Consider the following 14,869-nt stretch of genomic DNA (forward strand, 5'->3'; position numbering starts at 1 on the left):
AAGAATAGGAAATGAGGTGTATTTGCACTTCCAGTTCCTTTTATTTTTTTAAGATCTGAAAACATCGGTAGCTGCTCTGAATGTAAGCAGCCAGAGATGGTTGTGAGTAATTCAGCTTAAAGATCTAGGAACTCCGTTCCTGTAGCCACGCAGATAATTTCTGCTAGAGTCTTTTGCACCCCTTTCTCGCGTTTGTTACAGGGTTAGTTCCACTTGTAACACTCCTGTGTTTTCCTACCACTTTCCTCTGATTTATTTATTTATTATCACAGAAAATCCATTATGGAGAGAAATATGTCTAATGTCTTCTGATTGAGTGTTAGCAGCCCTCTGTTTGAAGCTTAATCTGCTGGTTTTCATCATGGGTAGATCATTCTCTTCTGCCTTTTTGTAATTTTTGCTATGGTTTCTGATCAAAGGTTTATTTTATTAAGAGCTAAAAAGTTTAACAAAATGATGGATCTGAGAGAAGGGGGAAAACCCAAAGGTTTTCTTTTTTGTACAATTTATTAAAGCAATGGAAATTTCAACCTCTGGGAGCTACATTCTGAACACAGAGTTATGGAATGAAATATTCACAGAAGTTCATCATGCAATCTTAAGACTACACAATTGCGATGCAGTGTGACAGGTGAAACATGCTGAGGGTCCATTTACTAGAACTGATAGTTAGGAACAAAGGGACAGCACAAATAGAACTAGATAAAATTGAAATAGGTAGACGGATTCTTTATATGCTGTTCAAGCCTGTGGAAATTAACTTTATTTATAGAGTGCTTTTCAAACGCTCACAGCAGTGAACAGTGCACTTATACAATGAAATCAATAAAATATAACAAGGACAAAACACAACATAAATCTGTATTTCAAACTCACAAGAGTATGACCATCTTTCCATGGTTCCTGCAAGGAATGATCAAAAAATACTTTAAAAATGTCTTTTATGCCAGCCATTTTGCTAACTGTTGTCTCATTATTAGCTCCAAAAATATTAGCTTGCTATCAAAGAGTTTAGAAAGAAGGGATGTGGGTGTATGTGAACTGATAACAGAATTCCTTCAATAAAGATCACTTCATTTAATGTACAAGACCACCTCCAAGTCTCTGCAGTTTTACAAAAGGAGAAATCAGTAGGTGTTTTTGCAAGTTGAAAAACACGTTAACTTGTTAAGTAGAAAAAGCTCACACTGCACCACTGACATTTACCACATTAATGACTGCTAAATATAATCTCATGCTAGCCTCCTGAAATGGATGACTTAAATTGTATCTGTGTGGGCATTATGGAACATAGCTCTCACAACAGCAACAGCAGAGCAAAAAGCATGTTAGTTACAGTAGGTTAATACACCATGATGCTGATGCTGATGCTGATGCAAAGTAAGGATGTAGGTCTTATGTTCAAAGTGCCATGCGTTGATAGGCAGAGCTGAAAGTATACATATAACAAATGGAAAATACAAACGGAGGACAAGTCTACATCAAGCAGGATATGGCACTTTGAAAACGGTTTGAAAAATGTATATGGAGTGTGTCCTGGGCACCAACAGTTGTTACTACTGTTATAAACTGTTATAAAGCAGTAGTGTAGATCCTGCCCCATGCTCATAAAAGATCTTATTTATAATATTTATAATATGCATCCATTCATGAGTGAAATGAACATACAATTCCTATGTTAGTCCAGTTTGAGAGGATCCTAGACAATAATGTCCTTTAGTTAGAAAACTATGAAAACTCCATAGACAGCACAAAAAAACCCTATTCATGTCTACGTAGAAGTAGGTCCTATTGCTTACAAGGTTGCTTAGTCCCTAGTATGTGGGTATAGGATTAGTCTGTCTAATTTTATCCTTTTTCCTCAGCTACTTCCATTATAATGTCCCAGTAAGACAGTATTTCTCAAGTATTTTGAAATTTCCTGGCCTGCTAACTCACTGTAATCTCAGGATACCTCATAGAATATTGCTTTTGGCTGCAATTCTATTTACCTGGTGCTTGTACCTATTGAACTCAATGGCATATACTTCTGAACAGACAAGTATAAGCTTCCACTCTTGACCTAGCAGTTCTAATGTGCAGTAATCTATTAGTAGATTACGACTCAGGCAGGCTGGTGGCAATATATTCTGAACATCAGAATATACAGAGAACCAGAGCGGGAAGATACTATTGTCCTCATGTTCTACTTGTGGGCTTCCCAATGGCATTTGGTGGGAACAGAAAGCTGGAGTAGGTAGGCTGATCCAGCATGTTTTTCCCCTCATGTCTGCTGCCCCCCCCCCCCCGCTTACTCACCCATTTCTAGAAATACCCCCAAATTAGCATTAATGGTTAGCTGAGCCTTGGAACCCTAGGGCAAGTCTATACCACAAGGGTGTAGGGGGAGGATCATGGACCTACCAGCTTTCACGATCCTCCCTGGGTGTCCAGACGGCTGTGCAACATCCCGGAAGGATGTTGCTGCTGCCATTTTTTTTAAAAAAATGCACATGCGCTCCTCCGCGAAAGGCAAGGAAAAAGAAAACCCGGTCACCCCACCCCACCCCTGATGGGCACAGAGCACCTGAAGAGCTCCGTGTCCTGTGCCCGGTTTCCATCTCCTCACATTTACTTGCGAGGAACCAGGACAAAACTGGGACTGCCGCCCACACCTCCCAGGGTCTTGGGACAATCCTGAGGCCTCGGGGAAAAATGGGCTAAAAGCCATCCCAGTTATCCTGGGGAAATGGAGGGATCATCCCTCCCTGCCTCTGGGATCCCCTGTGCATCATGTGGAAGCACAGGGATGATCCTGGGATGATCCCTAGGATAAGGCGTGGTGTAGACATGGCCCAAGGCTGAAAGGTAGAGTGAAATTTCTAGTCTTGATGGATCAGGTAGAACACTCTTAAAATCCTGACCTATCTTCAATTTACGGGGCAGACACACACAAATGTAAGCCTACATACTTCAGACATTCTGTTTTTCCTTAACTGCAAACTTCCTGACCCATTTCACTGCCAGTGCACACAGTCAAAAGCCACCTCATTCACAAATAGGGTGGCCAAAGGCAGAAGGGGGCAGGCCTCCTGTACTTTTAACAGTAACGTGGAAGAGAGAATTTCAGCAGGTCTAGCTCACTATGCAAACTACACCTGCTGATATTCCCTCTTCTGCGCAACTATTAAAGGTACAGGAGCCCAGTCTTCTTTTGCAGCAGGGCAGTCTAGGGCCTTAGCTAGACCTAAGGTTTATCCCGGGGTCGTCCCGGCCTGCTCCTGGGATATCCTGTGTGTCATTTACATGAACAGGGATGACCCCGGCACAATCCCGGGATAAACCTTAGGTCCAGCTAGGGCCTATATCATGAAGTTGTGTTGGTCCTTACTCACAACTGTAATGAAGCCCCAGTTTGTGAACCTGCATTTCACATATTCGTTTTGCCTTGAATCATCCTCTCATATTTTTCCTCAGCCCGTTTTAAATTTTAAACAGTCTATAAAATGCCATGTACTTTGATGTTGCTATGTAATTAAATACTAATAGCACCACTACTATTATATTGTGTTGTTAAAATACATTGATATTTCCCACTTTTCTATTGTTCTTGGATTCCTTGATCATGTAAGCTGCTCTGATAATTCATTGAAGGGTGGTGTAGAAATATCCACATAAACAATAAAATAAATATTTATAATGCTACACAGGAAATCCCTGTCCATCACAAAATATTTGTGGCAGGAGCTCCACGTGTGTATTAGAGCCAACATATCTGCAACATATTTATGGATCAAGATGGAAAATGATTTCTCAAAATTACACAACCTTAGCCTACCACTGTGAATGATAAAAGAAGCCCTAATAGTAGTAATTGTGAAGAGGCATAGGAGTTTAACACCACATTTGTTGTAAACAGTTGGACCAATTCTGCTTGTTCTTCTTCCTTTAATGAGTGTGTGCTCTGGAGAAGGAAGTTGTAAATTATCTTTCTGTTTTCCCCCCCATCTTTGAAGCCTGCAAGTATTGAATTTGCTCTCATCTGTTCAGCTGAGATCTTATTAACTACAACATAGGACAGATTTGTTGTAAATCCATCTTGCCAGAGATTTGATAAATTCCGTACATGTTGTATAAGAGATCTTTTATTTGGTTTTTCAATATCTTTCTTTGAAAATCGCATGTACCCCCAACTACATAATCCATTTTGATGCAGCCTGTACAGGTAGACTCCACTATGGGTAATTAGTGTGTGAGTGATTCTCCTCTTCTGATCTTACATTAGATTGAGGAGCCGAAATAGATTTTCTAGAGTGGCTTGAACAATTCCATGGAGTAATTTAAATCCTTTTGTGAGAAAATGTTACTGGACATTGAACAATAAGGGAAAGGAAACTACATAAAAGAAAGTAATCTCAACAGGTTATGGTTGTACTGCTTGGATACAGCCATATTTACCTGATTTTTACACTTTCTTGTTTTTTTATCAGGTCAACAGGATTTGCAGGTTTAGATAAAATCTACAAAATCTGTTTGACCAAAGATGATAGTGATGAAATAGGCTCAATAGCTTGATCACACCACCTTCAACTCTCTGAAAATGTTTGCCCCTCTCCAACCTAATTGAATGCCATGATAACAAAGGAATAAGGAGCATTTAAACTTCCTTGGGCTTGTTAAAATACTTCAGTGATCACATACTCTGACAGGAAACGGTAGGAAATGAGGGATGTAGAAATGTTTGGTTTAATATTTACATGGCTCCAAGGGAAAATAAATAGCTAAGAAAATAGATGCTCATAGTAAAACTGATGTTTTATTTTGCTATAGACAGCTAAGTGGAAGATGTGGGCTATTAAGGCAGATGTTAATACTCAATATTCAACAAGAAATTGTCAAGAAAATTGCACAGATGCAAAATTATACATTTCCACCAAAGCATTCTTTTGAGTAAATTTGCAGGGTGTCATTCCCACCAGAGAAGAGATGTAGCATACTTAGTTAGGTTGCAGTCATGTGGGTAGCCAACCCACAGGAGTGCCATGTGGCTCAGACAGGTGATCAGGTCAGGTGACTTTGGGAAGCCTCACTTGTATTGTATTTTGTTTTCATGTTTTTAAATTGTTGGTTGTTTTTATGCTTTTCATGGTTTTAATTTTTGTGAACCACCCAGAGAGCTTCGGCTATTGGGAGCAGGCCCCGATGTTACTTCTGCCTGCTCCTGTCCCCTCGGTCCTTCTTCTTCCCCACAGGGCCAAGATGGCAGTTTGCCCTGTGGGGGGGGGAAGAGTCCAGCAGGAGCAGGCCCCGATGTTACTTCTGCCTGCTCCTGTCCCCTCGGTCCTTCTTCTTCCCCACAGGGTAGGGTGACCATATTTGGGAAACCAAAAAAGAGGACACCTAGTGTGTGTGTGGGGAAGCAGCTTTCTGAGTCCTGCAGAAAGTACGTTATTCCCCCGCCATCTTAAAGAACCCGATTGGAGTGGAGGAGGGGAAAGGATTTCATTCTGCACCACCACCATCCACTCCAATTGGGCCCTTTTCTATAATGTCCACGAATGACCCACTTTCCCCTTTAAGACCTCAATTGGAGCTCGGGGTGGGGGAATGATGTGCCTCAAGAAAGCATGTCATTCTCTCCTGCCATGCTAATGGCAGCCTTAAAGGGGAAGGTGTGTCATTCCAGGACATTATTGAAAATTATAGAAAATCCCCCCTGACACCATGGAAAGAACAAAAACCAGGACAAATCCGGGGAAATCCTGGCAGTTGGTCACCCTACCACAGGGCCAAGATGGCAGTTTGCCCTGTGGGGGGGGGGGAAGAGTCCAGCAGGAGCAGGCCCCGATGTTACTTCTGCCTGCTCCTGTCCCCTCGGTCCTTCTTCTTCCCCACAGGGCCAAGATGGCAGTTTGCCCTGGGGGGGGGGGGAAGAGTCCAGCAGGAGCAGGCCCCGATGTTAATTCTGCCTGCTCCTGTCCCCTCGGTCCTTCTTCTTCATGTGGTACTTTGTCAAAAGCTTTGCATGAGTCAAGATATATTATGTCCACAGCATTTGCTCAAAAACAGAATCTATGGTGGGTTAGCATTTCGTGTGGCAGAAGTCCCCCAACACACACACACACACCTTTTAGCTGAGTTACTGCACCGAGAAAAAAGGCGTCATATTGTCTTGGTGTGTTGATTCTGTCCAGAGGACTAGGAGAAATCTGACAACACCAGTATCTGATCTGGACGAAAGTGGTGATAAAAGCGGCACTGCACCTTGAGATGAGGAACCAGAGATGAAGTGTGTAAAGCACGGTTAAGTGCCTTGCGCCTTGCAGAGAGGATCTGAGGCCAAATGGGTTGCCCACTCTTGTTGTTTTCCACAAAGTTGGTTCTGCAGAGACAATGAAGCATAGATTTTCAAAGAGAACAAGGAGTCTTTTGATGCACAGTGGCAGAAGTTTTCAAAATAACGAAGCTATTCAATAAAGCGGAGCACGAAGAACGTTCACATTAAATTCTAAATGCATAAAAAATAAACAGGAAATTCTGACAGTGGTTGATTCATGCAGACGAAAGGTTAAAGAGAACAAAATAAATCTTCAAATAGAAATATGGTTATTTAGATGTTCACTGTGTTTGTATTCTACCCTTCCTCAAGGTTCGCAGCTAGCCACATTGAAGCTATTGTAGTGCATGTGGGAGGCCTAGGTTTGAATCTTTAATTTTGCATGAAGTTCACTCAATGGCCTTGGGCAAGTCACTAGCCAACAGTGGATCTTTCTTGGAACCTTTCAGCCAGTTAGGCTCTGATAACAGAAGTGAAACCTGATGGGTGAAAACATTCCAAGCTGGGCAGGTTGTGGGCAGGGAGAGGATTCAACCCTCTCCCCCCCCCACCATCAACATGCCTCTTTGGCCCTTTAAGTTGCACCCTTGCAAAGGATTAGTTATGGCACTGTTTCTGCATGTGACATTAAGTATATCCTTGGGAGGACACAAACATGCCATTTCTGGTGAACTGTTTTCAGGTTATACCCCAGACTTAAGGATATGTTGAGAAACATAATGAAATTACGAAAAGGGACAGTCAATATATGAATCATTCTGCCTCTTCTGCCTTTGCTTCGTTCTTGCCTCTCCAATTTCTGTTGGGTAAAACAGACGTGGAAGTGCAATGTCGCAATGAAACTTCTCGTGGGGTATCCAGAGACAGAAATTGGATTCCATCTGTTTGATCTTACCAATGAACACAAAAATAGCTGCTGGGAGAAAATCCCCCACATTCTTCCCATTTAGTCTTGGATCCAGAGATCTGTGAGCAGAGGCAGAGGCTGCACATACACACACGCAGTGGGAAGTGTTCACGGAGACCCTCACCTCCATGTAGCTTCTCACCCTTTTGGACCGTCTTGCCCAGTTCTTGGCCTGGTCTGTCTGGTAGAGTTTTAATAGTTAAGAAGACTCTTCTGCCTGAGGAAATAGAAGGAGACAAGCTCTGGCATCAGCATAAAGGTACATATGTCATATGGAGAAGGTCCCTGGTCCAGATAATGGTTGATGTGCAAGATCTCTGCCTGAAACCCTGAAGAGCCAAAATCAAGAGCAGACAATACTGGGCTAGACAGAGAACATAGGCTGAAATGAGGCACCTTCCTATGTTCCAAAAATGGACAGCAGCAGCAAAAATACAGCAGGACTGAAATGCCTATACAGGTTCCAGGGGAGGACCATTACCTCTTCTCAATCATCCCACAATGCAGGATATGGAATAATGGGCTCAAGTTACAGGAAGCCAGATTCCAGCTGAACATCAGGAAAAATGTCCTGACTGTTAGAGTGGTATGACAATGGAACCAATGACCTAGGCAGGTCATGGGCTCTCCCACACTAGACGCCTTCAAGAGGCAGCTGGACAACCATCTGCCAGGGATTCTTTAAGGTGGATTCCTGCATTGAGCAGGGGGTTGGACTCGATGGCCTGATAGGCCCCTTCCAACTCTACTGTTCTATGATTCTGGACAAGTGCAGCCTGGACACAGAGAGGCCTGGTTTTCACCGCTGCTGATATGTCCACCCCACACCCTCTGTATGAGCAGTTGCTGTGATAATGACAACCTGCCAAGACTTTCTATGCCTGAGTTAATATGGATTTGCCTTAAGCCATGCCATTCACTCATTTTTGACACATCATTCTTTGGAGCTGTTAAGTATGTGCCTAGGCCCACATACTCTGTAATAAAGAGATACGTTTAGACTGCAATGATAAAGAATCTAGGATGATGCTCTGGTCTACAAGCCAATTGATCTGGAATGCTCAGATTGATACAAGCCAATGGTCCTTGGACCTTCTTTTCCCCCTAAGAAGCACAGTGTTCTAGCTACTCTACTGATGCAACTTTAAAAGACATGATGTTGTCCCAGGATTGTAGATCGAGAAGTGGCTATGAAGAAACCACATAGGCAAGGCCAATGACATGTTTCCTTCCAACTTATATGTCATCCCTCTCATTGGGGCAATGTTTTCCTAGGAGGAAATCATGGTTTTGGGCCCTCCCGCATAGTTCCTTCAAGGACACCTTCCTGCAGCAGTGCATTGAACCAGAGGTCCACACCATTGTGGATATGTTGGATGTGAATCGAATGGTAAGTTGATAGCTTTTCTTATCTGCCTTGCAGATCAAGCTACTCCCTTAGAGAATTGCAATACTGCAAGCTTCATGGAAAAAAACAACTCTGAGATATACTGAATTCCCCATCTTCATACATAAAATTAATATGACAAGGCTGTTTCAAAACATACGACCTTCTTTGTTTCTGGAGCAGTCAACTAAAGAATCTTTTTAACCAGGTTCCAATTTAGTTCTCAATTTTAATTTTAAATTTGGAGAAGAGTTGTGTCCCAGGTGGTGGTGGCTTTTGGCATACATTATTATTTGATTATATCATAAATATTTATATATTAATAAATCTAGCAATTAAAAAGTCATCTTCTATCAAGCATAACTTTTAAAATAAATCTTAAGTAAAAAGTGAAAGCACCATCACTGGTATATCTATCTTAGATAATGTTATGTTATGAATTGTACTGAATATGTACATTATATAAAGTCTTTTTTTGTCATCAGTGATTTAGAGAATTTAATTATCTTGTTCAAAAATGTATAGTCAATTCTAACTGGAAGTGCCCACAATCTTTTTTTTTTAGCCTTATCTTGTCAGTTTCAAGTCTTCATATCAATGCTTTTAACGACTACAGATCTCTAAGGATTAGGCACATAAACAAAACTTGCCATGTCCTTTGATGCTGTGAGATAAAGAGTCCACTTGTTGTACAATAGCAATGTACTTGCCAGTTGCCCAGCCTTATCTATTAGAAAGCATAAATCAAATTAGTGTATTTTCAGGCAGAAATTAACTCTGCTCTTTTTCAGTGCAATATAGATAAAGTGAGCTGCATGAGCACTGGAGCTAATGAGATTTTACTGCTCTTCCCTCTTTTGTATCTGGTCAAGAGGGCAGGGCGTCTGCAGCTTTAACTGTTGTGATGAAGAGGGAATTTCACCAGGTGCTACATGCATACAAATGACATCTGCTGAAATTCCCTTTTCTATGCAACTGTAAAGATACAGGATACTGTATCTTTAAAAGATACTGTTGCACCTGTGTCCTGGTTGTGGGTTTCTAGCCGACAGCTGGTTGACCACTGTGTGAAGAGAGTGCTGGACTACATAGTCCCTTGGTCTGATCCAGCAGGACTCTTCTTGTGTTCTTATGAGCACGGTCATATATGCAGCCAATTAGGAACACTCCTCTCAGACTCCACCCACGTCTCCTAAAGTTACTGAGCTACTTTTGTCTTCTCTTCCCTAGACCCATAGTTTCCTCTGCCACCTTTAAATTCCTTTTAGTCCTTCTCCCATCCTCATTCCTGTGGTTGAGCCGGTGTGATGATTCCAGTGTCGGATTTGGACTCTGGATGTCCGGATTCTAGTCCCCCAGCTTGGCCATGAAGTTGACTGGGTGACTTTGGGCCAGTCACTGACTAAGGTGACCATATGAAAAGGAGGACAGGGCTTCTTTATCTTTAACAGTTGTAGAAAAGGGAATTTCAGCAGGTGTCACTTACCTGGTGAAAAGAAAAGAAAAATCTTGTAAATATACCAATGCTAGGGGGTCATAGTTTTAAAAACAAAATGCTCCTTTTGATTTTGTACAACTCAATGTACTTGTTTCATGTGGAAGGCGTGTTAAGCTAGGGTGACCATATGAAAAGGAGGACTTGGCTCCTGTATTGAAAAGGGAATTTCAGCAGGTGTCATTTGTATATATGGGGAACCTGGTGAAATTCCCTCTTCATCACAGCAGTTAAAGCTGCAGGTGCCCTGCCCTCTTTTAAATCTGGTCACTCTAGTACAGCTCCTGCAGCTTTAACTGTTGTGATGAAGATGGAATTTCATCAGGTTCTCCCTATATACAAATGACACCTGCTGAAATTCCCTTTTCTATGCAACTGTTAAAGATACAGGAGCCTTGTCCTCCTTTTCATATGGTCATCCTAGTTAAGCTGAATAGAACATGGTTGCCAGATAAATTTGTCTGAGCATAAATACCAATGGAAGTCATTTCAAAGTTGGGTTGTTGGGTTGTTTGTTTGGGGATGGGGGGCAGGGGCAAGTCCTCTGAGTCATCAAATCAACTCCCCAGAGAAAGGGATTCCACTGCATCTCTAACTGTGTTTGGCAGCAAAGTCCAAATGCTGCTGGATGAGTCAGTTAGCTGATGCACCCATGTGGAAACTTTTCCCGTTAGCAGCTGTGAATGATACTGTGCCACTCTAAATCTGCATCAGAGCCTTAAAGATGGCTGCAGGCTGGAAGAGACAGGAATGATCTCCCAGGCCCAGCCACAAGCCTGGAATGGACTCTTGCCTTTTCTAACTGCAGGCCTACCATGTCCTTTTTTATGGCTTGGCAGTCATTAACCACTGTGGGCTTTTCTCCTTCTTTCTCCACTGCTTTGATAAGTGAGGGAATGGGGGAAGAGCTGTGACAAATATTTCTCCCAGAAGCCTTTGCATCTGGCAAGACTCCTGAACCAACCGGTGGAAAAAAATAACAATTCTATTTGGGATAATTATTTGCAAGGTTATTGGTGTTTCACATCTTTCTCAGAAATTGCTACACTTTCCTAAGCTACGATATTCATAAGGAAGCAATGGAATATTACCATATATTCCTGTATTACGTTTGAATCAGTTTGATCCTATCAGAAACACTTGGGCTGACATGCCATGACTTTTCACTGACCCAAGAGCCTGCGATGGGGTGTGTGGGGAGAGATGACATTGACATTTCCCCAGCAAACCTCAGGAAAAGCAAAAGTTTACCACCTAAAGCCAGGAAAAATATGCCTCAGTTAGGGAAGTGGCAAAAATAGAAAAGATGACTGATTCCTGGACTATTCTACATGTTCAGCATATGATGCAAATAAGTGAACATAAAATATTGTGCAAAGTAAACAGAACTAAGAAACACTTTAAATTATATGGAATAAATACATCACGCCAAATCTAATAAGAAATTATTTAAATATAGGAGAGGCAAAGTATAAGCACTTAAAAACCAAACATCAGTTCTCAACAGGGCAGGCATACCATCAGTCCTCATGAGAGACTGAAACACCTATCTCAGACTGACTTCTCTGCTCCGTTTTGCTTCCAGCTTAGACATGTCACTGGATAAGATGCCTTAATCTTTAAAGGCAATGCTCCTAGAACTAAGAACATTTTTTAAATTGTGTTTTGTTTGCAACCACTAGGTATCCTTGCATTTTTAATGCTCTCTTATGAAATGTAAAAACTACTTAAGATTTTTAAGTGAACGATGACAACCCATGCCTAATCTCAGAGACCTATATTGAAAAAAAAGCCTTATGAATTCCATGGTGCACTTTGTCCCCAGAATATGGCACGGGATATGTTATCTGGAATAAAGCTATTGAATGGCTACTAGTCCTGACAGCTAAGTGCAACCTCCAGTATCCGAAGCAGGAAGCCTATATACAGCAGGTGCTGGGGAACATGGGTGGGAGGGTGCTGTTGCACCATGTCCTGCTTTGTTGGTCCCTGGCTGACAAGCTGGTTGGCCACTGTGTGAACACTACTGGACTAGATGGACCCTTGGTCTGATCCAGCATCAGGGCTCTTCTTACGTTCCTATGTTCTTACCTGCTGATGCATGATCACGCTACATACAGAAATCTCAAATCATAATATCCCATGGCAAGCTTCAGCATTGCCTCTGCAGGGTTTCGGGGCCCTAACAGCTACCCAAAGATGCCAAGTGCTGATGCTAGCCCTATTCCCAGCCCTATTCCCTTAGCCAGATAATACAAGCAACCAGGTTACAAAGTAATTAAATGCATACCTGGGGAACTGACAACTTGGTAAAGGGTTATCTCAGGGAAACCATTAATCATAGTGCTTCAGAATACTTTGGGGAAACCATAATAGTGCTTCAGAATACGTACTGCGAATATTAATAACTATTCATTTGCATTCATCAAGAGGCAGGAGTGGGCAAAGGGAACATTAGGGCCTGCTCCAGTCGGACTGCCCCACCCTTAGGAGATGAGATGGGGAACAGGGCCATTACACCTGCCCTGCTGATAGTCTACTTAATTTTTTCCTCTTCCCTCCTCATCCCCTTTTCCTTGTGTGTCATGTCTTTTTTAGAATGTAAGCCTGAGGGCAAGGACGGTCTTCTTTGCTGATTGATTGTAAGCTGCTCCAGGAGCCATTTTTGCCTGAGGAGTGGGATGAAAATACTATAAATAAATAAATAATATATAAATTCCATGTAAACCATTTAGTTGGCTGATGTGTGTATGTCACAATCTAGGAAGGTATACTGTATGTGGCCACTGGTGCTGGAGGCAGGTTTTAAGACATCCTGTGGCATCTAATCAATGAGATTTGGGTACAAAAGCCCATTTCTATGTACACATTACCCTTACTGGATAGAGGTATTCATATTTAAATGAATAGTTATGAATGAATGGTTAGATTATAAACTACTTCATGCCAAAAGTACTCCAAAAGACCGACAACCCCCCCATAAAAATCCTTTCAAATCTGAAATTGCAACATTTTCAGTTCTTTGATACTGGTTGTTTCACCACTATTGTAATGAATTTACAAAATGGATGGAGAATATCCATGTGGATTTTATTCATTTTTAAAAAAGTAAAGTCAGTATTTTTTTTTTTTTGAAACAACAACGAATAGCATTTTTTCTTTGAAAAACAGACACTGAGGCCACCTTGTGGTTAAACCTAAGTACTTCTAATTCAAAATCAAAGCAGAAATCTCTTCTGCTCCAAAGGTTTCATCATTTTGACCGTATTTAAACCAGGGATGCTTTTAGGATGCTTTTAGGAAGTTTTTTTTTAGGGTGTTTTAACAATGTATACTATGTTTTTAATCAGGATTTTATGTATTTTATACTTACTGTTGCTGCCCGCTTCGATCAAAATGGAGAGGCAGTTAAGAATTATTATTATTATTATTATTATTATTATCTTTATATTTTCAGAAGCTATTCTGTTCTCCTGACCTGACTTTCCCACTCTTGTGCCCTCCACTTGTGTTGGCCTGCAACTCCCATCATTCCCATGGTGGCTGGGGATGATGGGAGTGCACCCCAACATATCAGGAGGGCACAAAGGTAGGGATGGTTGCTCTAGATAGGCAGGGGCGTGGAAGTGCATTTTGCCACATTAATGGACCCTCTCATAAATGGTCAAGCCCCATACTTAGGGTTGCCATACATCCCGGAAAACTGGGAATGCCCCGATTTCCAGAAGATTCTGAAATGTCCCTACCGGCTGGGCAAGAATCCCGGATTCCTGGTGCAGCTGGCCAGAGAAATTCTGACCTCCAAAATGGTGCCTTGAGCCTGCTCAGTGAAGCGGCAGCAGCAGAGAAAAAGACGCATCAATCTGGTCCTTTTTTCCAAAGCATCACTGCTGCTCCACAGGGTCATCTGAGTCACTCACCGTGACTCACCTCATTGCATCTGCGGCTGCGTAGAAGAGGAACAGCAGCGAGGAAAGGCGCATGTGCTCTCCTCAGGCTACCTGAGTCCCATGCCATGCAAAAGAGTTTGGTGAGCTTTGGCTGGTTGTGGTCAGACCTTTAGGGTAAGCCCGGGGCAGAGCTGCTGGCTAATTTGTGGGGGAAGAAAGAGAGTTCTGTGGGGGACAGGAGGGAGCGAGCGAGTGGGGGATGAGGGGGTGAAGGAGAGGAAAGGAGAGAGGGGAGAAAGGAAAGTCACTCCCCCCAAAATCTCCTTTTAAAAATCCACCTCCTTGGATTTGGGTTGCAAGCCTCAAATTACTTGGAAGTAAGTTGCAGTGAATTTAAGACGTCTGCTTTTACAATTGTTGATGTTTTAATTGAAAAATTGGGCTTTCCTTAGACCTTTACTTTATTGCTCAGTTTTTAAAAAAATCCTAGCCCTCCCCCTCCCCCCCACAAATTCTCCCGGTTTTGTGGCTTCAGAAAATGTCAACCCTACCCACACTGGATCATCTAACAATACAATTTTCTCAGTTAATGGAGCACATGCACTTAGAGATAGCAGGAGCATTACATGAAAAATCCACAGAAGAGATGTAACATGAAATATGAAATATCTCTAGTTCTTACAGCTGAAGAACAATGTTCTTTTTCTTGTGGGTGAAACTGTGGGTAGACTCTTTGCTACGCTTCATTTAAAACATGTCTGCCAATAATCCCTTTGGTGACTGGATGTAGCCTTGGGCTTGAAGTTAGTTATCCCTGATATAAGTTAATGATGAGCTAAAGAAACGGAGAGGATTTTATTTTATTGATTGGAAG

The sequence above is a fragment of the Elgaria multicarinata genome, chromosome 10 (assembly GCF_023053635.1).
Source record: "Elgaria multicarinata webbii isolate HBS135686 ecotype San Diego chromosome 10, rElgMul1.1.pri, whole genome shotgun sequence".
Classification (NCBI taxonomy): Eukaryota; Metazoa; Chordata; class Lepidosauria; order Squamata; family Anguidae; genus Elgaria; species Elgaria multicarinata.